The sequence below is a fragment of the Geotrypetes seraphini genome, chromosome 3 (assembly GCF_902459505.1).
Source record: "Geotrypetes seraphini chromosome 3, aGeoSer1.1, whole genome shotgun sequence".
Lineage (NCBI taxonomy): Eukaryota > Metazoa > Chordata > Amphibia > Gymnophiona > Dermophiidae > Geotrypetes > Geotrypetes seraphini.
In genome coordinates, this window is record NC_047086.1 from 232,235,244 (window position 1) to 232,263,208 (window position 27,965).

General features: G+C 42.0%; 1 protein-coding gene across 10 annotated transcripts in view; it reads left to right on the top strand.

The window, feature by feature from the left end:
• Positions 1-27,965, top strand: part of LAMA2 (laminin subunit alpha 2) — a 1,204,230-nt gene that overhangs the window by 205,740 nt on the left and 970,525 nt on the right. Inside the window, exon 1 of one of the 10 annotated variants that reach the window (XM_033936926.1) lies at positions 22,500-22,621. The exons of the other annotated variants lie outside the window; for them this stretch is intronic. The gene's annotated coding sequence lies outside the window, so the exon portion shown is untranslated. Of the gene's footprint in view, positions 1-22,499; positions 22,622-27,965 lie in introns of those variants that run through there. 10 annotated transcript variants of the gene reach the window in all.

Below are 27,965 nucleotides of genomic sequence, written 5' to 3' on the forward strand. Positions count from 1 at the left end.
GGTAGCCGATGGCGCGGGGCATTTTAGCGTGTGCTATTCCACGCGTTAAGGCCCTAACACGCCTTTGTAAAAGGAGCCCCTAGCTGACAATGAAATCGTACCAAAATAAACCAAAATATTTCTACTTGATTCCCAAATGTATTCACTTGTCTTCATGTTAATTTTTATCTATTAGTAATTGTTCCTCAAAAAACAAGATGAATATTCACTGGAGCTGATGAAAGCTCCAGATTATAGCTCCTGATAATCACAAAGATCCATGACCACCAATAAGGTGCTGAATTATAAGTGTCCCATGCAAAACTATCCCATCCAAATAAAAGCAATTAAATATAGCCTGACCTGCCTGTCCGCCCATGCGTAGTGCCTGCTTAACTTTCTAGCTCCTTCCTCGCCCTCAGAGATCCTCTGTGCTTGTCTCGTGCTTTCTTGAATTCAGATACTCTTTCTTTCTATCACCTTAACTAGGAAATTGTTCTGTGCATCTACCACCCTTTCTGTCAAGAAATGTATTGTCTTAGATTATCTGTGAGTTTATCCCCTCCCCCCCCGCCTCATCCTATTACTTTCCACTGAAAAAAACTGCTTCCCAGGGCTGTGCAAAATCGATTTAACATGTTAACCTATGAACTGACACATGTGCAATACATTTGTCTGTTAAAATGCTCTGATTAAAAGATTTGTATTAAAATGAAGAGCTGAGACAAAAAGGACCAAAATTAATTAATTAATTTTTTTTTAGAATGAAATATCTGAAACAATTTTCCTATACATTTATTCCATGAAGGTATCTAAACACTTCTATTATATATCCCCTTTCCTTCCTTTTCTCCAGGTTGTAGATATTTAGAACTTGAAGTCTGTCCCCAGATGTTTTTTATGAAGATTTTAGGCCATGTTAGTAGCTGTCGCCTGAATTGACTCCATCTGGTTTATATCCTTTTGATGATGCAGTCCCCAGATTTATACATGGAATTTCTAATGAGGTCTTACCAGAGGCTTATACAAGGCATTACCATTTCTGTGTTTTTTTTTCATGTTGGCTATTCCTTTCCCTGTGTACCCAAAGAGTTTACTGGTTTGGCTACCTTATTAGATATAATCATCTCCAGATTCTGCTTTCCGTTTCTTCACAGAAGTACTTCATCCCCTATTAGTATGCACAATTCCCTTGTGTTTAGGCTACCCCAAAAAACATGACTGCATTCTTTAATACTAAATCTTAGCATCCAGACTGTAGACCAGTGTTTCCCAAATCTGTCCTGGGAACCCAAGTTAGTCAGGATGTCTATGGTGAAAATTGTCCTGTCAATAAAGTTTTCTGAATCTAAGGATCTGTGGATAACATTTACGAGAGGCCGCTGAAAAATTCTCAGCCCAACCAAGAAGAGAATGATGTGGAGCCATGAAACTTACGAGTTATTCCACACTTTTCTTGACACTTTTCATTTCAATGATATGAAAGAAATTGAAAAGTGTAGAATAACTCGTAAAGTGTGGAATAACTCGTAAGTTTCATGGCTCCACGTCATTCTCTTATTGGCTGGGTTGAGGTCTTTTCAGCGGCCCCTCATTCATAAAGTAGATGCAGTGCACAAAGATCTATTCTATACACATTCATTGTGGATATCATGAAAAACTACTTGGCTAGTGGTCCCCAGGATACGTTTTGGAGCCATTCCTTTAGATCAGGGGTAGGCAATTCCGTCCTCGAGAGCTGGACCAAGGTCAGGTTTTCAGGATGTCCACAATGAATATGTATGAGATAGATTTGCATGCACTGCCTCCTTGAGATGCAAATCTATCTCGTGCATATTTATTGTGGATATCCTGAAAACCTGACCTGGCTCCAGCTCTCGAAGACCGGAATTGCCTACCCCTGCTCTAGACCATTCCTTAAGTTTTACTTGACCTCTGCTCATGTTTTCTACACCTTATACCTATTGCATATTTTAGTATAATTTGCAGAGACAAGTCATTTCTGATAGCCCATTTACAATACTGATTACAAAAATATTGACTAGAAGCAAACCAGGTGTCTAGGGCTCATCCACTTTGGGCTCAGGTCCTTTCCATCAGTGACACACCCTTGCTGCAGCTGGCAGGGTTCTCCAAGCCCCACCAGCTAAAGATATCTTAAGGCCCCATAACTCTCCATAGTCAAGCTCAAAAGTCAGGAGTACCATTTCTGAGCTGCTATTGTTGGCATCCCACACATGCTAAGTTCATGTGTAAGACCTGAGTATGTGTGGGCTGCCAACATTGCTGGATCAGGAACACTTCCACTGACTAATGAGCTTGGCTGAGGGAAGTTCTTGAGGCCTTTGGATGTTATCAGCTGGCAGAGCATGGGGATGTCTGATAGCTAAATTGTTTAAATTATAAGCTTAGCTACAGAGAGAAGCACAGGGGATATTTGGGTAGGCTTAACATAGGGCTCTAGGAAAATGAAGACGGATTGAGACATCTAGGTTTTTCTTCCACTGCTTTCAATGGAAGTAAGGAAGACAGATAAAGCCACCTGGTTTTTACTTCCATTGAAAGCAAAGAAAGTAAAACCCAGATGTCTCAATCCATCCTCCTTTTTCTGGAGCCATATGGCAACCCTATGTATATTTAGGTAGGGGAAAGAGCTGTAGACAGGGAGTGAAGAAGAAATGAATTATGCCTCTGAAGTCTAAATCAATTTTAATGCACTATTGCACTTTATCTGTTTCACGTTTTGCAGATAATTTAGTGAACCTTTACATATTTATATGTCTAGTGTGATTAGCATGGTCAAAAGTTTTACTTTGTACTTCAGATTTAGTCTTGTGAGGTAGGTCTCTGTAGCCGAAACATGTGTCATGTTGAGTCAATTTTCTGTACCAATAAAATTCATCTGGTTGAACACAGGACATATTTTTCTCCATTATCTTTGCCGTTTTTACCCTGGTAATGATCTGTAGAGGGTGTGTTCTTCTGTTGCCACTGTTGAGTAGTGATGTGACATGGTCAAATTTATGTGTTCTGTGAATGTGGATTGAACAAGCTGTAACAGTTTAAAAGAGGAAAGCGGAAGACCAGAAAACAATGAAGCATAATCAAGAAGCAAGTCGGAAGGGAGGCGAAGAGGAGCCGAGAGAGGAGAAAAGGAGGAAGAAGGAAGGAATCGGAGAAGCAGGGCAGGCGAGAGTGAGGGGCAGAGGCGAGAGCTAGCTCCGCCCACCCCTCTGACGTCAGCCAGGCACCGATCCGAAGCTCCCCCTTAAAAGGGGAGGAGCCAACGGCGCCCAGCCATTCGGCGCGCGGCGAAGGCGAGCGGTAAAGGCGCTCGCCTTAGCGAGAGCGCCTTTGTGAAGGGCCTTGCAAGGGACGAGTATCTACTATCAAGAACACCGAGGAGGACTGAACGGTAAGGAAGCGACAAACACAGAAGGTAAGGAAGAGACAGACGCCAAGGGAACAAACCCACACATACAATCAAGGTGAGGTAGAGCGGAGACAGCACACACAAAAGAGACAGCAAGGCAAGCAACATAAGGAAGCAGCAGGCAAGGGACACAAGCACACACGAGGGAAGCAAGAAATGGAAGCCCAAGGAAGTCAGAAGGTGAGCTTTCCGGTCTTCTGTATCGGCTGCAATATGTATGACTACCTCCCTTCGGGGATCCAGGCATACATTTGCAATCGATGCATGGAGATGGATAGCTTGAAATGTCAGGTAAGACTATTGGAAGGAACAGTGATGGAACTCGAAGACAGAATCCGAGCACAGGAGAAGATTCTAGTGGAGTACAGCCCAAACGACGAGGTCAAGAAACTAGAAATGTTCATAGAGGAAGCTCATCAGCACCACGTAGAGATCCCAGGGCTGGAAAACTGTACTCAGGAAACCCATGTGAGGAGAGAAGACACCCATGCAAACACAGAAGAAACCGAAGACGAGGTAGGAGACAACCGCACACCAGGAGGAATAGTGAGAGCACAGGAAGACATCGCCCCACCCAAAGAACAGGAAACAATTTCAAGAGTATCATTGGAGGAAGAAGACTAGCCCTACTCCAAGGACGTGGACCTACGCCCCCCAAGGAACTCCCGAATAAAGAAGATGGGGATCATCGTAGGCGACTCCATTATACGACATGTGGACAGCCACACCGCAGGAGGAAGAGAGGACAGAGTCGTCACCTGTCTGCCTGGAGCAAGAGTGAAGGATGTGACCAACAGGATCTCCAGGATCATAGATGGCGCAGGGGGAGAGGACACCGCTGTGCTTATCCACGTGGGAACAAATGATGTGAGCGGGCGGAAGTATGACAGGGAAGAGCTGAAGGGCCAGCTCCGCTCACTCGGAAGACAACTGAAGATCAGGGAGGTGAAGGTGGCCTTCTCTGAGATCCTCCCAGTACCAAGAGCGGATGGAAAGAGACAAGGGGAATTGCAAGTAATCAACGCCTGGATGAGACGATGGTGCGAAGAAGAAGGCTTCGACTTCGTGCGCAACTGGACGGCGTTCTGGGGAAAAAGCAAGTACTACAGAAGGGACGGACTACACCTCAACAAGGAAGGAGCAAGAGTTTTGGCAGGCAACATGAAGAAGGCAATCGAGAAGGCTTTAAACTGAAAGATAGGGGAAAGCCGACAGTCGACCACCGGTCGATGGCACGGATAGCAGGATGCCCCGACGAAGAAGCCAAGGACTACTACTCCTACACAAGAGAAGACGACCTCACAGCCAATAAGGGAGAAAAAGCAGGAAGGGACAACTCAGACACATGAGGGGACGACCACACAGCAAACAAGGGTGATAACACAGGAGCAGTAAAGGATACCGTAATTGAAACTATAGGGACGGCCAAGAGTAGAAGGTCCAAAAAGGTAACACGAAGGGAACTTAGATGTATGTATACGAATGCTAGAAGTCTAGGTAACAAAATGGGGGAACTAGAGACAATAGCAAGACATGACATATTGGATATCATTGGCATAACAGAAACATGGTGGAATGAAGAAAACAAATGGGACACAGTACTACAGGGATACAAACTGTATAGAAGAGATCGAGTAGGGCAGAAAGGTGGAGGTATTGCTCTATATGTTAAGGAGGGAATAGATTCTGTTGAAATGGTTACAACAGAAATGAAAGAGAAGCTTGAGTCACTCTGGATCAAAATTCCTGGTCAATATGGCGCAGATACGAAAATTGGCCTTTACTATCGTCCCCCAGGACAGGCGGAGGAAACTGACTCAGAAATGATGGAGGAAATCAAACAAGAATGCAAGACAGGCAATGTAATTATATTGGGAGACTTCAATTTCCCAGGGATAGACTGGAAACTAGCAACCTCCAACTGCGGCAAGGAGGCCAAGTTCCTGGAGGTGCTAGGGGATTGCTTCCTGGAACAAATGATAAAAGAGCCGACAAGAGGCAACGCCACCTTGGACTTGGTCCTAAATGGCCTCACGGGACCGATAACAGAAGTGGAAGTCATGGTTCCACTGGGAACGAGTGATCACAATGTAATCAACTTTAAACTTGACATCGGGAAAGGGAAACATGCCAAAACCTTAACCACCACCTTAAACTTTAAAAAGGGTAAATACAATCGCATGAGAGCCATGGTAGAAAAACGACTCGAGAAGATGGTGGACAAACTTGAAACGGTAGATCAGGCATGGTCCCTACTGAAAAATACTATCCCAGAAGCACGAGATCTCTACATTCCGAGGATTTCCAAAGATCGGAGAACAAAGAGCAAAAGAGAACCGGCATGGCTTACCATACAGGTGAAGGAAGCCATAAAAGAAAAGAAGGACTCTTTCAAAAAATGGAAATGCATAAAGACAACCGAAGCTTGGAACAAACATAAAGATGATCAGAAGAAATGTCACAAGGCGGTGAGGGATGCCAAACAGGAATATGAGGAAAAAATAGCCCAGGAGGCCAAAAACTTCAAGCCCTTCTTTAGATACGTGAAAGGGAAAAAACCTGCAAAAGAGGCAGTGGGACCCCTGGACGACCAGGGAAGAAAAGGGTACATCAAGGAAGATAAACAAATCGCAGACAAACTAAATTCCTTCTTTGCGTCCGTCTTTACGAAGGAGGACACCTCAACAATACCTGAAGCGGAGAAAGTGTTTGCAGGAGAAATAGAAGACAGCCTCACCACAGTTGAAGTGGACTTAGACCAGATATACTATCAGATCGACAAACTTAAAAGTGACAAATCCCCTGGACCGGATGGAATTCACCCGAGAGTCTTAAAGGAATTGAAGGTTGAAATCGGAGAGTTATTGCAAAAACTTGCAAACCTGACAATCAGAACTGGACAGATACCGGACGACTGGAGGATAGCGAACGTCACGCCAATTTTCAAAAAAGGATCGAGAGGGGAACCGGGCAACCGAGTCTTACGTTGGTCCTCGGCAAGATGGTTGAAGCACTGATCAAGGATAGCATAGTCCGGCACTTGGATGCACATGACTTGATGAAACCCAGTCAACATGGATTCAGGAAAGGGAAATCATGTTTGACGAATTTACTCCAATTTTTTGAGACCGTGAACGAGCAAATTGATAGTGGGACATAATATACTTGGACTTCCAGAAAGCGTTCGACAAAGTTCCACACGAAAGACTTCTCAGGAAACTACAAAGCCATGGCATAGAGGGAGTTATACAAAGATGGATAGGCAAATGGCTGGAAAACCGAAAGCAGAGAGTGGGCATAAATGGGAAGTTCTCCGACTGGGAGAAAGTGACTAGTGGTGTACCCCAGGGCTCGGTACTTGGGCCGATCCTTTTTAATATTTATATCAATGACTTGGAGGAAGGAACATCCAGTGAGATCATCAAGTTTGCAGACGATACAAAACTATGCCGGGCAATCAGATCGCAGGAGGATAGAGAGGAACTCCAGAGCGACTTGTGTCGGTTAGAAACATGGGCGGAGAAATGGCAGATGAAGTTCAATGTGGAGAAATGCAAGGTAATGCATTTAGGCAATAAGAATAAGGAATACGAGTATACAATGTCAGGTGCAACTCTGGGGAAGAGTGAACAAGAAAAGGACCTGGGTGTACTGATAGATTGGACCCTGAAGCCGTCGGCACAATGCGCGGCAGCGGCAAAGAAGGCAAATAGAATGTTGGGCATGATAAAGAAAGGAATCTCGAGTAGATCGGAGAAAGTTATAATGCCGCTTTATAGGGCAATGGTCAGACCACACTTGGAATACTGCGTCCAACATTGGTCTCCCTACCTAAAGAAGGATATAAAACTGCTGGAGAGGGTGCAGAGACGAGCAACAAAACTGGTGAAGGGTATGGAGAAACTGGAATACGAGGATAGACTTATAACACTAGGATTGTTCTCCCTTGAGAAAAGGAGACTGCTTGGGGATATGATCGAGACCTTCAAAATACTGAAAGGAATCGACAAAATAGAGCAGAGAAGATTATTTACATTGTCCAATTTGACACGGACTAGAGGACATGTAATGAAGCTAAGGGGGGACAGGTTCAGGACTAATGTCAGGAGGTTCTGCTTCACTCAGAGAGTGGTTGACGCCTGGAATGCCCTCCCAGAGGAGATTATTGCGGAATCGACCGTCCTAGGCTTCAAGAGCAAACTAGATGCATATCTCCTTAAGAGAGGCATATAAAGATATGGTGGACTATAAATTACGCCAGGTGTACACCTGGCAGGGCCTCCGCGTGTGCGGATCGCCGGACTTGATGGACCGAAGGTCTGATCCGGAGATGGCAGTTCTTATGTTCTTATGTTCTAAGTGTAATAACCAAAGATAAAATAACTAGATAAATACATAAGGACATAAGAATAGCCTTACTGGGTCAGACCAATAGTCTATCTAGCCCAGTATCCCATCTTCACAATAGCTAATCCAGGTCACAAGTACCTGGCAAAACCCCAAATAGTAGCAATATTCCTTGCTACCGATCCAGGGCAAGCAGTAGCTTTCCCCATGTCTCTCTCAATAATAGACTATGGGCATTTCCTCCAAGAACTTGTCCAAACTTTTTTTTTAAACCAGCTAAATTAACTGCTCTTATCACATTCTCTGGCAATTTGTTCCAGAGCTTAACTATTCTCTGAGTGAAAAAGTATTTCATCCTATTGGTTTTAAATGTATCTCCCTGTAACTTTATTGAGTGTCTCCTAGTCTTTGTAATTTTTGATGGAGTAAAATATTGATCCACTTGTACCCGTTCTACTCCACTCAGGATTTTGTAGACTTCAATCATATCTCCCCTCAGCCATCTCTTTTCCAAGCTGAAGAGCCCTAACCTCTTTAATATTTCCTTATACAACAGGAGTTCCTTCCCATGTATCATTTTGGTTGCTCTTTTTTGAACCTATTCTAGTTCCGCTTTATCTTTTTTGAGATAAGGCAACCAGAAATGAATGCAATACTCAAGGTGAGGTCGCACCATGGAGCGATATAGAGGTCTCTGAAAGTTAGCCAAAAGTATATTAAAATTAGTCCAATAAAAGAATCACCTTATTTCCATTTTCAATGTTTATACATTTATCAACACAGCTACAATACTACTGTATCCTAAAGCAAAAAAAAAAAAAAGAAATAGAATTAGAATTAGTCTTCTACCTTTGTTGTCTCTGGTTTCTGCTTTCTTCATCTTCTCATCACTCTCTTCCTTTCATCCACTCTCTGTCCTCTCTCTGCCCCATCCATATGGCATCTATACCTCATCCATATGGCATCTATACCTCTTCTATCTCTCCCTCCCCCCCAATTGGTTTGGCATCCATCTTCTTCCCTCCCCTCCCCTCTTGCTCTGGCATCTCTTTCTTCTTCCCTTCCATCTCTCCCTCCACCTGTTTTTTTTAGCATCTATATCTTCTCCTTTCCTCCCCTCAGATCTGATATTTCTTTCTCCTTTCCACTTTTGCCCTCCCAAATCTGGTATCTCTGTCTCCTTCCCCCTCCCCTATGCTTTGGCATCTCTGTCCTCTCCTCCCCTTGTCTCCTTCCCCACCCCCATGCATTTGCATCTCTCTCTCCTCTCCCTTCCCTGGTCTTCTTTCTCAGTTTAGTTTCTGCCACTGTCTAGATTAAATTCTTTCTTACTATCCAGTTCTCAATTCCCTCTTTTCACTGTGTCTACTTACAGCTTGCCACCTCTTTCCTTCTCACCCTCCAGTATTTCACTAACTTTATCCTCTTCCCCCATCTAGTATATGCCCTTTTTTCTTTATCCCCTCTTTCCATCCAGTATGTGCCCTCTTTCTCTACCCCCTTCCATCTAGCATCTTCTCTCCTCTATACTGCCATCCAATATCTTCCCCTCTCTCTCTTCCATCCAGCATCTGCTCCCTCTCTCTCCCTATCTCCTCCCCACTTCTGTCCAGCAAGCACTCACCTCTCTCTCCTCTCTTCACTTCTGTCCAGCATCTGCTTCTCTCTCTTGCCCCCCTCCTTTCTATCCAGCATATGCTCCTCTCTCTCCCCTCCCTTCTGTCCAGCATCTGCTTCCTTCTCTCTCCCCATCCCCACTTCCATCCAGCATCTGCTCCACCTCTCTCCCCTCCCCACAAACATCCAATGTCTGCCCTCTTCTCTCTCTCCATCCACTCCACTTCCATTAGCATTTGCCTCTCTCTCCACCCCAATTTCATCCAGTATCCTGCCCTCTCACCTTCCCAACACTGCTGCTCTTTTCCCAAACCAGCAGCAGCAGCAGCAGTAAACTTAAATGCAATTATTGTGGGACCTTCCTGCACCTACCTGTGGCTGCCAGCTCTGCTCCAGAACAAGGAAGTGACATCAGAGGGGGTGGACTGGCAGTTGTGGAAAGGTGCACAAAATTCTTGTGATGGCTAGATTTAAAGTTTACTGCCACTGCTGCTGGTTAGAGAAAGCAGCCCTGGTAGAGTAAGAAGAGAGATCCCGATGTGCCAACTGCAACCCCTAAGCTCTTGTACCCAGGGCAGACTGCCATCCCCCCTTGATATGCTATTGGCATCTACAGATAGGTGATACCTGCAAGCATAAGGGCTATTATGATGTACAGTTTGGTCTAGTGGGTTTTGGAGGGCTCACCTTACACTATAAGGGGGTTATGGTGAGATGTGCCCCACTTTTCTGCTGGGATGACTGCAGCCAATCATAGAGCAGCGCGGGACCAGGCAGGAAGCGCAAAGGTCGTGCTCCTGCATTTTGCATCGCGTTGCTCTACAGAGAGGCAGCTGTCCAGCAGGAGACTGTGCTGGACCACCACTTCTTAAAAAGGTTACTGGGGGGAGGCGGCGCACGGTATATTTGGTCCATAAGATGCACTCCCTTTTCCACCCCCCTTTTGGGGGTAGAAAAGGTGCGTCTTATAGTCCAAAAAATACAGTACTTTACTGGTAGGAAAGACACATGCCCCCTGTTTTACTAAGGTATGCTATGTGTTTTAGCACATATATGTACACGCTAACGTGTCCATAGACTAACATGCACATGTTAGTGTTTAGTGCATGGTTAGCGCATGCTAATATTTAGCGCATGCTAAAATGCTTAGCGTACCTTAGCCCAAAGCAACAAACAAAATAATTGTTTTAGCAAAAACAAGTCCTTAAGTTAATAATCTGGAGGACAGTTGGCATGAAGCAGGATAAAAAATAGTCTTCAATTTTGTTTGTCTGGAAATGACATTTGAGGTCAGTTTTTTCAAGTTTGAAGGCATAATTGTGTCTGAACAGTTCTTTTGAAATTGGACATATTTTCCAGTTGTAAAAACCCTTCATGTGTATTGTGGATCTGGTACATAGCTTTTCTTCCTGCTGTGCTCAGCTGGAAAGCATCCACCAAAACACTTATTTTGTTTTGTCCCCATTTTTGCTTTCTATCCAAAGTGTTCTGAGACTCTAATGTCGTTTCATCCTACAAGAGACATACACAACAAATATATTTATATATATATATTTTGTTACTGCTGAAATTTCTCGGAAGAGCTGAAATTAGGTGTGCCTGTTTTAGTTATCTTTTCAGAAAGAGGTTGTGCTGCTTTTATTTTTTAAATATAGTTGTTTCCCACTGCTTTGATTGCTTAGATTAACATTACAAAAACAACTTCAGGCTGCCATGAGTCTGGCAGGGAATATTAAAAACATGCAGGTAGAATACTTTAGCAAAAGTCAGATGTACTTCAAAGGACTAGCACTGTCTACAGCATTACAAATATAGATTTATCTTATTATTGTGCTGTGATGCTCGATAGCTTTTAATTAGAGTGTGTGTGTGTGTGTGGGGGGGGTCAAAATCCTAAAATTCTAATAATAAACTGAACTGATTAACTAATGTCTAATGGATGGATAACAATAATAATGTATTTTTATATACCGCCTAACCAGCGGTTCATAGCGGTTTACACAATAGGTATTCAGCATACAATATAATATCATACATAATAAAATTCTAAGTAACTAATACAAGCTTTAATGAATAAGGAAAATACAATATAAACTAAAATAAGTATGGATAAAAAGTACATTATAACTACATGATAATATGAAAATCAGTAATGTATGTTATATCATTTAAATAAGTGGGTTTTAAGATCTTTAAGAAACTGATAGTAAGTAAGAAATGGAGAAACGAGAAGATTCGAACACGAATTCATTAATCCTGCTTGGAATGCTAAGGTCCTATCCCAAAATTTTTTGTAACAACATGCATTTGCTGAAGGAAAATAAAACCAACCAGATCTATGAATATTTTTCTTAGAAATAAAAAAAACTAAAATGAGAAACAAGGTAAGCCAAATAAAACTTTAAAACAAATGCATCCAAATTTAAATAACACTCTAGCCTCAAACGGTAGCCAATGAAGCTTTTGATAATATACACTGATATGATCGTGTTTTTTCAGATTAAAAATCAAACGAATAGCTGTATTTTGTATGATTTTTAGTCAGCTAGTAGTTATTTTATACGATCCCAGATAAATAACATTACAATAATCCAATATTGAAAGGATTGAAGATTGAACCAGGATTTTAAATGATATAAAAATCAAAATATTTCCTAATAGTACGCAGTTTCCAGAGGACAATGTCACCGTGCATAGTGAGAAAGCCACTCTGTGATATTTCACAGCAGAGTACAGGAGTGGTTTCCCATTGCCTTCTCCCACGTAGTGTTTGGCTCCACTATGTTACTGCTGCCCAACATGGGGCCCCTCAGCCTACAGCATTGGTATTTAGAGAATAACACGGGGACAAATCTTTCCCTGTCCCTGCAGGAACTCAATTTCCCCGTCCAGTCCCCGCAAGTTTTGTCCCTGTCTCATTCCTGTAAGCTTAGCCTTAACTGTACAAACCTCAAACACACATGATTTTAAAGTGTGGTTTTTTTTTTTTTTTTTTTTTTGGTATGTGCAGATGAGGATAGAGCTTGCAGGAATGGGACAGGGACAGGAAAAGAACTCACCGGGATGGAGAAAAAGTTGTCCCTGTGTCATTCTCTACTGGCCCAACATTGCTTAGCTTCCAATGATAAGATTAGGCTTACTTAAGGTAGTCAGGCTATAGGCAGTATCCTCTAATATCTTAGCTTTATACTTTATCTTCTTCACTCACATTCCTTACCTTTGATATAGGCCTCAACTCTAACAGTATGTACTAATCTCCTGTACCTGTAATCACACACCAAGGAATGTATCAAGTATTGTAACTGTGACCTGTACTGCAATAGGTATGTATCTCTGTAACCCAGCCTATATCTTATATGTAATTCTATAACCTGTTCTGAGCGCTTGAGGATGAGCTATAAAAGCAAATAAATTTTGAATGTTTGGAAGATGAGGTATTTTTGGTCTTTCCTTATTATTCTACGTATGAGGGGCTGCTGAAAAGTTCTCAGTCCAACCAAGAAGAGAATGATGTGGAGCCTTGAATCTTACAAGTTATTCTGCACTTTTCATGACACTTTTTGTTTCATTTAAACCCACCAGAAGTCGTCAATTGGGTATCATACGGACCAAATTCAAGAGCTTTACAAAAGTAATGCTTTTTAATGGCTGCCTTTAGCCTAAAGGAAACACAGATTTCACTTTATATATCCAACTTTCTACAGGGTCAAGCCATGAACCGAGGACCCACTTGACCAATCACATGGCATATTAACTCTTACAAAAGACTGTGGGAAGGTGTGGCTCGCTGGTAGACCTGCTGCCTCTACACCCAGAGATTGTGAGATCAAATCGTAGTGCTGCTCTTTGTGACCCTACACAAGTCACTTAATCTTCCAGTGCCCACTGTTTTGAATGTCAGCCTTGAATGCCAGAGCCACAAAAAGCAGCATACAAGTTCCTATTCCTGTCAATGTTGTATATTGCTATCACTTCTCTTTCAGCTGCTACAGTTCCCAGGGCCTTCATTTTTTGCTGTGATCTATACAGTATAGATCACAAAAACCACAGAACTGGCGGTAAAGTGGTTCACCTAATAACACTCTCCATTAATAGGATTGCAAAACATCATAGGGGCTGGTATTATAAAGCATTCATCTGGGTAGCACCACATACTGCCTGGATAAATGGCCCTGAGAGAAATATTGAGTGGCACTATCCAATAATGCTGCTGAATGGTTTTTGGTTTTTTTTATAGACCGCCTCAACATTATCCAAATTTTGCTGATTCGTTTGGAATGCAAACACAAGTTTTCTGGATTGTGGTAATTTTCAGCACCATTGGCAGGACAGCTATCCAGATCATTTAGAACAGGGGTGTTAAATATCGGTCCTTGAGGGCCACAATCCAGTTGGGTTTTCAGGATTTCCAGTGAATCAAATACAAACAAGGGTGTACAAAATAAACAGCCAAAACCAAATGCACCCTCAAACCTGGCACCAAAAAAATACACTAAAACTATTTTAAAAATTTATCCATTGAAGTTTGGGCCGATAATTGAGACATTGACCTGCAAACATTTCTAGCAGTCAACTGCCTGAATTTAAGGTCGTTGAGGCCATTCTTCATTGTTAAAAACAATATTTTTGGCGCAAGGTTTGAGGGTGAATTTGGTTTTGACTTTTCAGGATTTCCCCAATGACTATAAATGAGATCTATTTGCATGCACTGCTTTTATTGTATGCTAATAGATCTCATGCATATTCATTGGGGAAATCCTGAAAACCCAACTGGATTGCAGCCCTCGAGGACCGACATTTGACACCTCTGATTTAGAACATAACACAAGAATAGCCATACTGGGTCAGACCAATGTTCCATCTAGCTCAGTATCCTCTTTCTAACAATGGCCAATCCAGGTCACAAGCACCTGGCAGAAACCCAACAATCCATGCTATCCCAATGTCTATCTCAATAGGAGACTATGGACTTTTGCTCCTAGTATCCTGTTTGCATTTTAGCTGCCACTGCACATTGGACAGAAGATGTCAGCATATTGTCTATGATAACACCTAGATCTTTTTCTTGGGTGCTGACCCCTAAAGTGGACCTTAGCATCTGGTAACTATGATTTGGATTATTCTTCCCGATGTGTACCACTTTGCATTTGTCCACATTAAGTTTCATCGGCCATTTGGATGCCCAGTCTTCCAGTTTCCTAAGGTGTTCCTGCAATTTTTCACAGCAAAAAAAAGGCGCTTGCAGTTCCCCATTTTGTGTGGATATTCAGTGGCAGCCACTATCTGGATAATGCCACTGAATATCTAGACTTTTTGTTCCCATAAGAACTGGCATTTAAAAAGAACACTGACACTGCAGACTCATTATCTGGGGGGCCCACCACATCAGAAGCAATTATAAAAATTATACCTTATATGCCTTAGACTTTTTCTGCCTTCTACCGTTTCTCACCTTTGCAGCTCGATAGTCGACAAGCAAACATGCATTTTATCATCCACCATCTGAAGTCGTTCTCTTTTTTTTAAATTAATATCTCAGACCTGAAAATCCAAGTTCACAGAGATAAGATCCAAATGGATTTTAGGTTGTAAGCCACCCAGGATTGTCAATAGAGCGGGATAATAAGATTTTAATAAACTTGGATAACTACTGCATAAAAAATAAAAATAAAATTAATTGTTGTTAGTTTTCAAGGACAAATCACGTCAAAGAATGATGCTTGTCTGAGCAGTTGTATCCTTATGTACCCAGATGCTCATAACATTGACAGACTCTTGCTTATGCAATGTACATGTCATCTATTCTATGAAGGGAATTTTTAAAAATATAGTAAAATTCTGGAATCCCTCATGGCACACCCAGAATCTTGCCGTGGCATACAGTTTGAGAGACACTGTTCTAATCATTACGTATATTTATGCAGACAACATTTTATTAGTCTATAGACTATCCCCTATAACATTAGATCTAAGTCCTCTCTTTGATGGTTTATAAAGAATAGAAGAATGGTTGAGTGAACATAAATTGGTTTTGAATATGTTAAAGACAGTAGCATGTTGTATCTCAGGAGATAAGGCAACACTGCAATTAGATCTTTCCTTAAATAATTATAGTATAAAGCTAGCAAATAGCTTTAAGTATTTGGGGATCATAATTGATTGTCATTTGAATTTTGAGGAACAAGTTTCATCTGTGGTTGACAGAGGTTTTGGAGCTTAAAGCCATTCGTAATTTTTTTCAATGAGAAATCACTACATAGTACGTTACTTCATGCTTTTGTACTATCTAAGTTAGACTATGGTAATTTGGTATATGCAGGTATAGAAGGAGGAAATTGAAGCACCTACAAACAGTACAAAATGCGGTGATTCGATTGTTAGGCCATGCATATATTCGTGACCATGTGACACCTCTGTATCTGAAATTTCACTGGTTACCAATGGAATTTAGGATCAAATTTAAGATCTTTGATGTTGACACATCGAACATTATTTCAGCTACAGCCATCATACCTTTCCAACTTGGTGTTATTTTATGCACCGAGGTGTTTATTACGATCTCTGAATGATAATAGGTAGCCGTTCCCCATATCTCGAAGGCCCATCTTGCCTCAACTAGAGATTGTGCATTTTTAATTTAGTTCCATGGTTATTAATTTAGTTTTTAATTTAGTTCCATGGAATAATTTGCCTATAGACTTGAGAAAAGAAGAATTGTATATAAACTTTCATATGGAAGAAATGAGTTTGGGATTGCAATTTGTTTTATGTAGTTATTGATTCTTTTTTTCTTTCTTTTTTTAAGAATATTTTCAGTTTGTATTAGTTAATTTTTATTATGGAGATTTGATTGTTATAGAATTTTAAGCATTTAAAAAAAAAATTGTATTTTTTTCTTTCTTACCTTTTCTATTTTTGAATACAGTTCTTTTTTAAATTGTTTTGAAATATAAATTGTAAACCGCTTGGATCCTTGTTTGGCTATTATACGGTTTATAAAGTTTTTAATAAACATAAACATAAGGTACTCCTCCATTCCATAGGCTACAGAGTGATTGTTGCCATGAGCAGCTTTTTCCCTGCCTCTCCTATACTGTGCTTAGGTTATGTCTGTAAAGCTCAACTGACTGTGTCTGGAACATTGCGCTAATCTTCAGGCTACAGTCAGAGACAAATAAGCCCTTTGTTTGATAAGTTGTTTACTTTATAGGATGCCTAGGCTCAGATGGAATAACAAGGGGGATTCAAGTCAATCAAGAAGTACTACAGCTGCATGCAGCCCTATTATACAGAACAATATGTCTGAGAATTTCCTCCAAAATGCAGAAGAGGCACAGCATTACAAGAGTTTCAGACTCTGAAAATGGATCATTGTGTCTCAACAAAGTGTGAATCCAGTGCCTAGGAAAATGCAACTGCAACTATCTCTGGGAAAACATGACTAAAGTTTAATTTCTGGTGACTTTAGTTATATTTTCTCAGAGATGGTCACAACTTTGTTCACTGGCTTGGCAAATTGGACAGACTGGTAACTGACTATGAACTGTACAAGATCATAGCTTTAAAATGGCATGTGAGGCATTACAAAGAAGATTCTTTAAAAGGCACTTAAAGATAGGTGCCAAATAGACACCTAGGTTAGGCAAGTAACTTAATTAATTAGGTGATAGGCAATCTTTTTAGACATGATTCTACATACCGTATTTTCCCGAAAATAAGATTGGGTCTTATATTAATTTTTGCTCCAAAAGACACAAGGCTTATTTTCAGGGAATGTCTTATTTTTTCAATTTAAGGGGGGCATTTGGGATAGAGTCAGGTAGTATCAGGGATGGAGTCAGAGAGTGTTGGGGTGAAGTTGTGGATTATTTTGTTGAGTTCGGGGGATGATGGGACAAGCGACAGGAGGAAGTGAGCATCCCTCTTGCCTTCGACTATGTTGGAAGGGTTAACCATGGTGGCAGGAGGAATTGGGCACGCCTCCTGCCTCGGACATTTGGGAGAGGAGGCTTTCGAGGTTTGATCTTAACTGGGGCTTATATTTAGGGTAAGGCTTATTTTCAGGTAAATATGGTAAGATAGGCGCCTATCTTATAGTACCTAACTCCAAAGTAGGCATGTTTAAGGGCGGAGAAGGACCCAGATGTGAAATATTTTAAAAACTTTCTATCTTTGCTTAACTATAATCTCCCTTTTCCCACACAAACACATGAAAAAGGTCATCACTTATATGTGGTAGCTATGTCCACAAAGGAGATTTCAGGCCCTTCCATCTCTCTACCTGATGGCACTTGGTATCACGATATCTGGTCTGACCATTTTACTTATTTCAAGTTAATCTGGACTCATTCAAAATCTAAAACATATCCAAGGATAAAAAGAGAACATCTCACAAGGGGTCATATCAATCCAGAGGAATATTGGTCACAATATGAACTACAAGCGGAGATAGGAGAAGAAGTCGACTTTTGGGATCATTGGATGAAAACTAGCACAGTCATTTTAGATGAAATAGTCCCTAAACGAAATAGCAAAAGCTGCACAAATAAATATAACAAATGGTTTGACTCCGAACTTCTAAAAATGAAACAACTAGTAAGACGACTAGAAAGAATTTGGAAAAAAACAGGAAAATTGTCAGCTAGAGATCCAACATAAAAATCTACAAGCAATTGATAAAAGACGAACGTAAAGCATTTTACTCTTCCAAAATCGACTTACCTAGCTGAAAAGAGCTGTTCATCTTGGTTATGAATTTATTTGACACCACATACTACACTCAACACGTGCACAATATTGGGCAAATGCACAATAGATGATGTTTCAATGCCCGACAACATGATGCACGACCTACTCCTATTGGAGCGCTGGTCTAGGTCCTGGCAACTCAGCTTCAATGCCAAAAAATGCAAGGTTATGCACCTGGGCAGCCAAAATCCATGCAAGACTTATACCCTTGATGGCGAGATCCTTACAAAAACGGTAGCAGAACGCGACTTAGGGGTGATCGTCAGTGAGGACATGAAGGCTGCCAATCAAGTGGAGCAAGCTTCATCCAAAGCAAGACAAGTCATAGGTTGCATACGCAGGGGTTTCGTCAGCTGAAAGCCGGAAGTCATTATGCAATTGTATAGATCCATGGTGAGGCCCCATCTGGAATACTGGAGGCCGCATTATCGCAAGGATGTGCTGAGACTGGAGTCGGTTCAGAGAATGGCCACCCGGATGGTCTCAGGACTCAAGGATCTCCCATACGAGGAACGGCTAGACAAATTGCAGCTATACTCACTCGAGGAGCGCAGAGAGAGGGGGGACATGATCGAGACGTTCAAGTATCTCACGGGCCGCATAGAGACGGAGGAAGATATCTTCCTTTTCAAGGGTCCCACGACAACAAGAGGGCATCTGTGGAAAATTAGGGGAGGGAAACTACGAGCTGACACCAGGAAACTCTTTTTCACAGAAAGGGTTGTTGATTGCTGGAATAGACTTCCACTGCATGTGATCGAGGCCAGCAGCATGCCTGATTTTAAGACCAAATGGGATCGTCACATGGGATCTATTCACAGGGCAAAGGTAGGGGAGGGATCTATTCACAGGGCGAAGGTAGGGGAGGGACATTAGGATGGGCAGAATAGATGGGCAGTGGCCCTTATCTGCCGTCTATTTCTATGTTTCTATGTAATATTAAACCACCTTCAGCAAATGAGTTAGCACAGCATTTTGACTCAAAAATTAAAAAACTAAGAAACAACTGTTCGACAAATGACATCAAAAACACCAAATAGCTATCACACAAGAAAATGAAATACCAGTGGACATGATCTGGAGTTCCTTTCAAAATTTAGAATGGAATAATTATATTAAATTATACAACAAGTTCTCTAAATCATACTGTGTTTTGGACTCATGTCCTCCAGAAATTATGAAGGCTGCTCCATTAAACTTTAAACTATCCTTGCTGAATTACCTAACCGATAAACTAAAAAATGGAAAATTCCTCACGAATAATGGTCACATAATAAAAACCCCAATTACAAAAAAATAGTAAAAAATCATTAGCACTAGCAACCAACTATAGACCAGTAGCATCCATCCCATTTATTATAAAAATCATGGAAGGATTGGTACATACCTAATTGATGAAATATCTTGTTCAATTCTCTCTTCTACATGAGACTCAATCTGGTTTTAGACCTTTGTTTAGCGCTGAGACAGTAACTGCGGCTATCTTAGATAATCTGCATCTCATGTACAGTAAGGGCCTTAATGCTCTGATCATGCAATTCAATATGAGCTCTGCCTTTGACTTGGTGGACCATGGGAAACTATTACAATGCTTAGATGCAATTGGTATCAGGGAAGAGGTCTTAGACTGGTTTCGGGGTTTCCTTATGTCACGCACCTATCAAGTATGTTTCAATTACGATCTCTCTGATACCTGGAACAATCTATCCAGCATACCGCAGGGGTCACCACTTTCCCCACTGCTTTTCAATGTTTACATGTCCTCATTAGGAGCACAATTGACCCAGCTGGGGATAAAATTATCCAGTTACGTAGATGACTTCATGATCATCATCATCCCATTCGCTAACTCTCTTTCGGAAGCTACTCCCAAGGCAACAGAAGCACTAAATCTGATGGAGCAGTGGATGACTGAATTCAGACTGAGACTCAACTCAGTAAAAACAAATTTTTTGTAGCCCACTTGACACCAAAACACCACTCTGCATCAATAAACTTAGTTACCCTATTCAATCTACTATGAAGATATTGAGTTTAACATTGGATCAGAGCCTAACCATGAAAGACCAGGTTGACTCCTTAATCAGAAAGAGTTTTTTCACTATGGAAGCTTCGGTCCATTAGAGCATATTTCAACATGTCAGCTTTTAGAATTCTGGTACAATCCCTCGTATTATGTCAACTTGATTACTGTAATATCGCCTATTTGGCAATTGCCCAAAAGAATATATGACGATTGCAACTGGTGCAAAATGCAGTGATTAAACCCATCTTCGGACTGAAGAAGTCCGATCATGTAACACCTTACTACCGACTACTGCATTGGCTGTCGATGGAGGCGCATGTGAAGTTTAAGTTCGTTTGTTTTTGCTTTAAGGCACTATTCGGACTAGCCCCTAAATACATAACTGACCTTTTCTCTTTCTCAGCCAACAGACATAAGAGAAGCTCACACTTGAAACTTTTGTTTCCCCTCCAGTAAGAGGATGTAAACTTAAAAGACTTCATCAACACCTTTTCTCACATCGGGCAGCATTATGGGGTAAATATCTAAATCAATTGCTTACGCCTACTACATATGGGGAATTTAGGAAATGCCTAAAAACATATCTGTTCCTGAAGTATTTAGGCAGTTGACCTGTACAATTCTTACTCCAAAATAACTGTTAATCGATACCTGTTAATCACTAGCTCTTAACTCTGTTTATTCCACTCAAGTTGTACCATCTTTTAATCATTGTAAACCGCATAGAACTTCACCGTCCTGCGGTATATAAACTGTTGTTATTATTATTATTAAGGCACCATTAGCTGCAATTCTCTAAAGTACTTAGGCACCTATAATTTAGGCTTTTAAAATCCTGGCTTATATTCTATGCACCTAAGTTTTAGTTAGGCAAGATTCTGTAATGGATGCCTAAGTATGATTGATATAAAATAAGTGCCTAACTTTAGGTGCCTATCTTTTTAGGCACCCAATTACAGAATCTGTCCTAAAGGCGTTAGTTCCTGGAAGATAGAGCTTCGCTTGGAGAAGTAGGGTGAGTGAGCTATATCGGGAAATAGTGTAGTTACAGAGTAGCTACAGAGACAGTGCCTTAATAGCCTTCAGTCCTGCTTTTCCCTGCAGCCCATTGGCTGGCTAAGGTTCCCTACAAATGTCTGACCAATGGGCTGAAGTTATGTTTGTATCACTTTTCATGCTTCCCCTTTGTATTCTATCTTTGCACATGCACACCTACCATTCAAAAGGAGGAAATTGTATTAAGTTAGATTTGATGTGGTTTACACAGGGTGACTAATCAGTTCATGGGAACTTCCTAAAAATTTTTTATAAGGAGTTCACCTGGGTATATCCTCAGCGCATGAGCGCAGAAAGCACCCTACAAGGTTTTACCCACAAATATCACCTTCTGTCACCCTCGTGAACCTTTTAAGTGCAAAAATGTCTTTTTTAATGAAAAAAATAAATAATAAAGTGCCCTGTGCAAGTTTAGAATCAAAGAAATCATCAGTGTATCAATAAAAACGTTCATCGAACAGTTCTTGATAATAGCAGTTTCCTCCACTAAATCAAATATGAAGAAAAACTTAGCTTTCATGAGTCCGCAAGGAGTCCAAGCTTTCTCGTTTAGGGGGTGACTCACCAACACAGTACTCCCTCCCTCCTGAGTCCCAACACGCCCCTCTCCCTCCCTCCCATGTGACAAGTCCTGCATTAATCCAGTCAGCAATAACAATCTCTGCTGCCTCCCTCAGTCCAGTATGGTGTCTTACACTGGCAAGGGCTATGTCGGTTATATCCTCTTCTTAGCTTTCTCTAGAGCAGTGTTTCTCAGCTCGGTCCTGGAGTACCCCTTTGCTAATCAGGTTTTCAGGATATCTACAATGAATATGCATGAAAGAAATGTGCATATAAGGGAAGCAGTGTATGCAAATTAAGTTGATGCATATTTATTGTGGATATTCTGAAAAGTTGACTGGCAAGGGGGTACTCAAGGACCATGTTGTCTAGAGCAGGGGTAGGCAATTCCGGTCCTCGAGAGCCAGAGCCAGGTCAGGTTTTCAAGATATCCACAATAAATATGCATGAGATAGATTTGCATCTCAAGGAGGCAGTGTATACAAATCCATCTCATACATATTCATTGTGGATATCCTGAAAACCTGACCTGTCTTGGGCTCTCAAGGACCGAAATTGCCTGCTCTAGAGCAACAGAAGCTTCCTCCATTGGTTCTTCCGCCACATCATCGGAATCTCACTGTTCCACTTCAAGCACAGATCTCTCCATCATCTCTTGCTCTTCTGCTGTTCTTTTTCCATTTTCTGGGTTTCTTTAACCTCCCTCCATTTGTTTGTCTTTCCTTCTGTAGGTCTGGTCTCAGGGAGGTCGATTGGTCCAATCTGATGAGGTCCAGCATTCCCAGTTTTCTCACTTTGACCTTTTATAAAGACTGACTCAGTCACAGGAATATTTTCTCTGCTGCAGTCACAAAGTATGTGTAATTCCACTGACACGGGTAGAATTGCATCCTACATCATTCCTGAATCTGCTACTCTTTATTTCACACTTGCAGTGTGTTAAGCTTCTTCATTAATCTGTCTTTCTCTTCCCGTTTTGCTCTGCCCGCAGAAACTTTGCTGGCTTGTTCCCACGTGGATTTCAATTTTTATTTAATCCTGACATGGCTGTTTATATAACAGGACCACTGAATTTTGGATTTGCTTTGCACCACTGATCAAGCAATCCAGTTGTTAGGTCATTGACCAGTTCATCAGGGCTGTAATTTCATCAGTCTTGATCACTGATGTCTCTCAAATACAACCCATATCTAATGCGAGCCTTGATATTTGGTAGTCCAGCTTCAGGTGGTTCTCTGCCTGTTCCCCACAAATGATGTAAATGAGAACCCGCAGTCTTGTTTTTCTTTTGGGCATTTTCAGTATTAGATTATTATCGCTATGACACTATGTTGAAAACCTGTGAATGAGAAAATAAAACGAACGTGTTAGTATCAGTATGGGCAAATATGTAAGAAATTGATAATTGAGACACAAAAGGCATCGATATACAATGAAAACACATACAAACTATTATCAGAGCACTTAAACATATTTTAGTAATGTGTATATTTTTGCATTATTTCCTAGAAATTCCAGGATGGTAAATAGCATGCATGCAGTGTCCAGGTTAAGAACGAGTTACGTTTCTAAAGCTGTTCTTAAGTCGGATTTGTATGCAACTCAGAACTTGTCGATTTTAAGATGCTTGATGCTTACCTCTGCTCCCAGCTGACAAAAGGGCCAACTGTCTCTCTGCATGCTGTACCTTAGAGGGAATACTGCAATTATACTCTTCTTAATGTGGCCTGAATCTGCTACACTGGAAATACTGCTCAGTGAAATCAAATGAAGCCATGACTGCGTTCTTAAGTACGAGTTAGAAAATTATATCCCCAAAAAGGACACATCCTAGTGGGGCACACCAAGGCGTCCAGTGGTAATTTAGGGATGTGCGTGCTCTACCCATGTGTTAACATAAAATTTGAATAGCAAAATTGGACCAAAATAGGAAGTTGGCCATTTTAACCCAGCAGTAAAAAAAATGGCCTTAGTATGCGGGAATTACCCACGTAAGGACGTATTAAGGCCACTATTTATCACTGTTTGCTAAAAGGATTGGAGTGGATTCACCCAAAGGGTCGTGGACACTTGGAATGCGCTACCAGAGGAAGTGATCAGGCAGAGTACGGTACAGGGATTCAAACAGGGATTGGACGGATTCCTGAAGGATAAAGGGATCATGGGATACTGAGGGAGGAGCTGAGATGTAACAAGTATAGAAAGCTAACCAGGTATTGAGTATAGAAACCAAACCAGGTCGTGCATGTGCAAGACCGGAGGGTTAGGACTTTGATAGGAAGACAGGACTTAAATGAGAAACCAAGGTGGCAAGGGAGCCCCTTCTGGTGATACAGACATAAGAACATAAGAAGTTGCCTCCGCTGAGGCAGACCAGAGGTCCATCTCGCCCAGCGGTCCGCTCCCGCGGCGGCCCATCAGGCCCATTGCCTGAGCAATGGTCCCAGACTATCCCTATAACCTACCGCTACTCTTATCTGTACCCCTCAATTCCTTTATCCTCTAGGAACCTATCCAAACCTTCTTTGAAGCCTTGTAACGTGCTCCGGCCTATCACAGCCTCCGGAAGCGCGTTCCATGTGTCCACCACTCTCTGGGTGAAAAAGAACTTTCTGGCATTTGTTTTAAACCTGTCTCCTTTTAATTTTTCCGAGTGCCCCCTTGTACTTGTGGTTCCCCATAATCTGAAAAATCTGTCCCTGTCTACTTTTTCTATACCCTTCAGGATCTTGAAGGTTTCTATCATGTCTCCTCTAAGTCTCCGCTTTTCCAGGCAGAACAGCCCCAGCTTTTTCAGTCTGTCAGTATATGAGAGGTTTTCCATACCTCTTATCAGTTTAGTTGCTCTTCTCTGGACTCCCACAAGTACCGCCATGTCCTTTTTGAGGTACGGCGACCAATATTGGACACAGTACTCCAGATGCGGTCGCACCATTGCACGATACAGTGGCAGGATGACCTCCTTCGTCCTGGTCGTGATACCCTTCTTAATGATACCCAACATTTTGTTTGCTTTTCTTGAGGCTGTGGCGCACTGTGCCGACGCCTTCAAAGACGTGTCCACCATCACTCCCAGGTCTCTTTCAAGGTTACTTACCCCTAGCAGTGATCCTCCCATTTTGTAGCTGAACATCGGGTTCTTTTTCCCTACATGCATGACCTTGCATTTCCCTACATTAAAGTTCATTTGCCATTTTTTGGCCCATTCTTCTAGCGTCGTTAGGTCCCTTTGCAGATCTTCGCAGTCTTCCATGGTATCAACCCTGCGGTAGAGTTTGGTGTCATCCGCAAATTTAATAACTTCGCAATTTTTTCCTGCCTCCAGGTCATTTATAAATATATTGAACAGGAGCGGTCCCAGCACCGACCCCTGCGGAACTCCGCTCGTGACCCCATGCCAGTCCGAGTAATGGCCCTTCACTCCAACCCTCTGTTTCCTGTCCGCCAGCCAAGTCGTGACCTGTTTGGGCCGCCGCGGGAGCGGACTGCTGGGCAGGATGGACCTGTGGTCTGACCCGGCAGAGGCACTGCTTATGTTCTTATGATTGGTTTATTTATAATCCGCCTTATGCAAGGAAAAATAGTTTTGCTTGGCCTACACAACTCTATTCAGTCTACCAATGAGTCATTTCTCAAACTGAAAATAGCAAACAATATTTTTCCTCCCCCAAATAACTACAATATCTGCTTCTGCCTCTGTCAACTAATAAATGGATGAACTGGCCATTTGAAGGGGTAATTTTACAACCGCACTGTGCACAGATGCATACATAGGGCTCCTTTTACGAAGGTGTGCTAGCATTTTTAGTGCGCACACCGGATTAGCGTGCGCTAGCTGAAAAACTACTGCCTGCTCAAGAGGAGACGGTAGCAGCTAACCTGTGCGCTATTCCACACATTAAGACCCGAAAGTGCCTTTGTAAAAGGAGCCCATAGTATTGCATGTTCATACTTCTCCTTCTGTTGGTAATAGCAGATTTTCTAAACAAAAGGTGCAAGATTTCTGCTTTGAAAATTACCCTAGACTAGAGAAATACTGCTCCTATTCTTAAACCTGCTCATTAACCTGCTCACATTTCCTAAGTTAATGTATGTGCCTACGTGCATAGATTCTAAACTGTGTGGGTAAATGGTAACCCCTTCCCAGCCACATGCCTGGGAAGGCCTCCTGTCAGTCTAGGTAAACTTATATGTACACAGACTATGCATAGGTTTGTGTATATATCACAAAAATTCTTTTTCTGCATGCAAAACACTGATTTATATGCAGAATTGCTTTTGAAAACTGTTCTCTAAATAAATAGCTTGGGCGTAGGATTCAATTGTCCATGGCAAATTAAAACGCAGAGTAACTGTGAAATCATTTCTAAGCTGAATGCATGTCTTAAGCTTTTCTGGGCCCTTACTGGCTCCTTGGAACAGCTGTTTTAGTATTCAAATTGTTTAACATTTCAAGGTAAATAACAAAAAACTGTCATAGAAGGGAAGGACAGATGTGCCTGCCGAAATAACACTGTAGATGCATATTTTCTAAGAAAGCACCAAAGCAAACAAGTTGACCCAGACGATTGCACAAAAGAAAAAAAATCCAAGCAAAACAAAAGACTCTGTGGAAAGCTGATGTTCAAGATGAGGACTATTAAAAGTTCAACTTCGTAATCCACATAAAAACAAGGACCCAATCCGGTCTGTGTTTCGACAATGCTGTCTTCCTCAGGGGACCCAATGGGTTCTGTGAAAAAGCACATGGATTATGAACAAGTCCAAATATGCATAAACCAGAAGAGTGCGTGGTGAGAAAATCTCGCATCACATGCTTGGAGGCCCCCAGACATGGCCCAGAGGTCAGGAATAATACAACCAAGCTTTGGGGGTAGTGCTTTGGCCAGACCTGAAGGCGGAATGGGGCGGGGCTTGGGGGCAGAACAGGGTGAGCTGAAGACAGAAAGGGGCTTGGCTAGGGTGGAACGGGGTGGAGACAGGCGTCCGGGATTTTGACGAGAAAAATATGGCAACCCTAGCATTTCTGCGCCTGTGTTTGATGTGAATCACTTCTATGGAGGTGCCTAAGAAGCTTAAAGTTGTTTCCAGTGTTAACCCTGCCTGTTTCAACCTAAGGCGCCTCCGTAGACATGATGAAGGCACTTCATTGTCTTTAACGATTTTTAAATATTTTTTTATTGGCTTTGCCAATTAAGTTAGGTTCCGGTAAGGTGCCATTTACAGTATTTGCCTTCTAGTTTAAAGAACAGTAGTGCTTACTTGCCTGATTGATGCCAGGAATTGGCAGTTATGTGCGTACGTGCCAGGTGCTAATCTATAAAGAATGCAGATTTAGTGTGCACTAATGATTAGCATGTGTTCAATGCTTGCAGCCCATTAAATTCCTTTGGACTGCATGGTATTTAACGTGTGCTAATTGTTAGCATGTGCTAAATTTATTAGTGTGCCTTAGCAACAGGACCCCATAGTGCATTGTGTTACTTTCATTGGGGAGGGGGAGTACATGTAGAGAGAACATTGACACGTCATGGGAGTGTCACCAAGTGTTACATGCAACTTATAGAATACCATCAGCTGTAATGTGTACAGCTGATGGTATTCTATAAGTTTTCTGCTGCTGCCACCATCGCGATCCTGCTGCCCTGATCCAGGATCAGGGCAGCAGGATCGCGAATGATAGCAGTGGCAGAAAACGGGACATTTAGGCATCTCGAAGCGGTTGCTCGGGACAACGGGATGGTGGGTCTAATAACTGGATGGTCCCGTTGAAAACGGGACATATGGTCACCTTAGACATACCTCCACTCTGAGGCCTCCTAAAGCAGCAGCAGTGGCAGCGCTCTGAATGGGCTGCTTTGCAGCCTTCCCTCTACCACATTACTGATGACATCAGTGATACAGCAGAGGGAAGGCCCCAGTGGGGAAAGCCAGGAAGCAGCCCATTCAGAGCGCTGCTGCCGCTGCTGCTTCAAGAGGCCTTGGAGTGGAGGAATGTCAGTCTCATGGTGGGAGGGTCAGTGGGGTTCTGCTGCACAGGGGGATAGGAGGGAGGGATAGAAAGATGCTGCACAAGGGGATGGGTGAGAGGGGAGGAAAGATACTGGGGGAGAAAGGAAATAGGAAGAATTGGGTAGAGGAGAGGAAGGGATAGATGGATGAAAAAAAATGACATCCCCCCCAAAATAAGCCCTAATG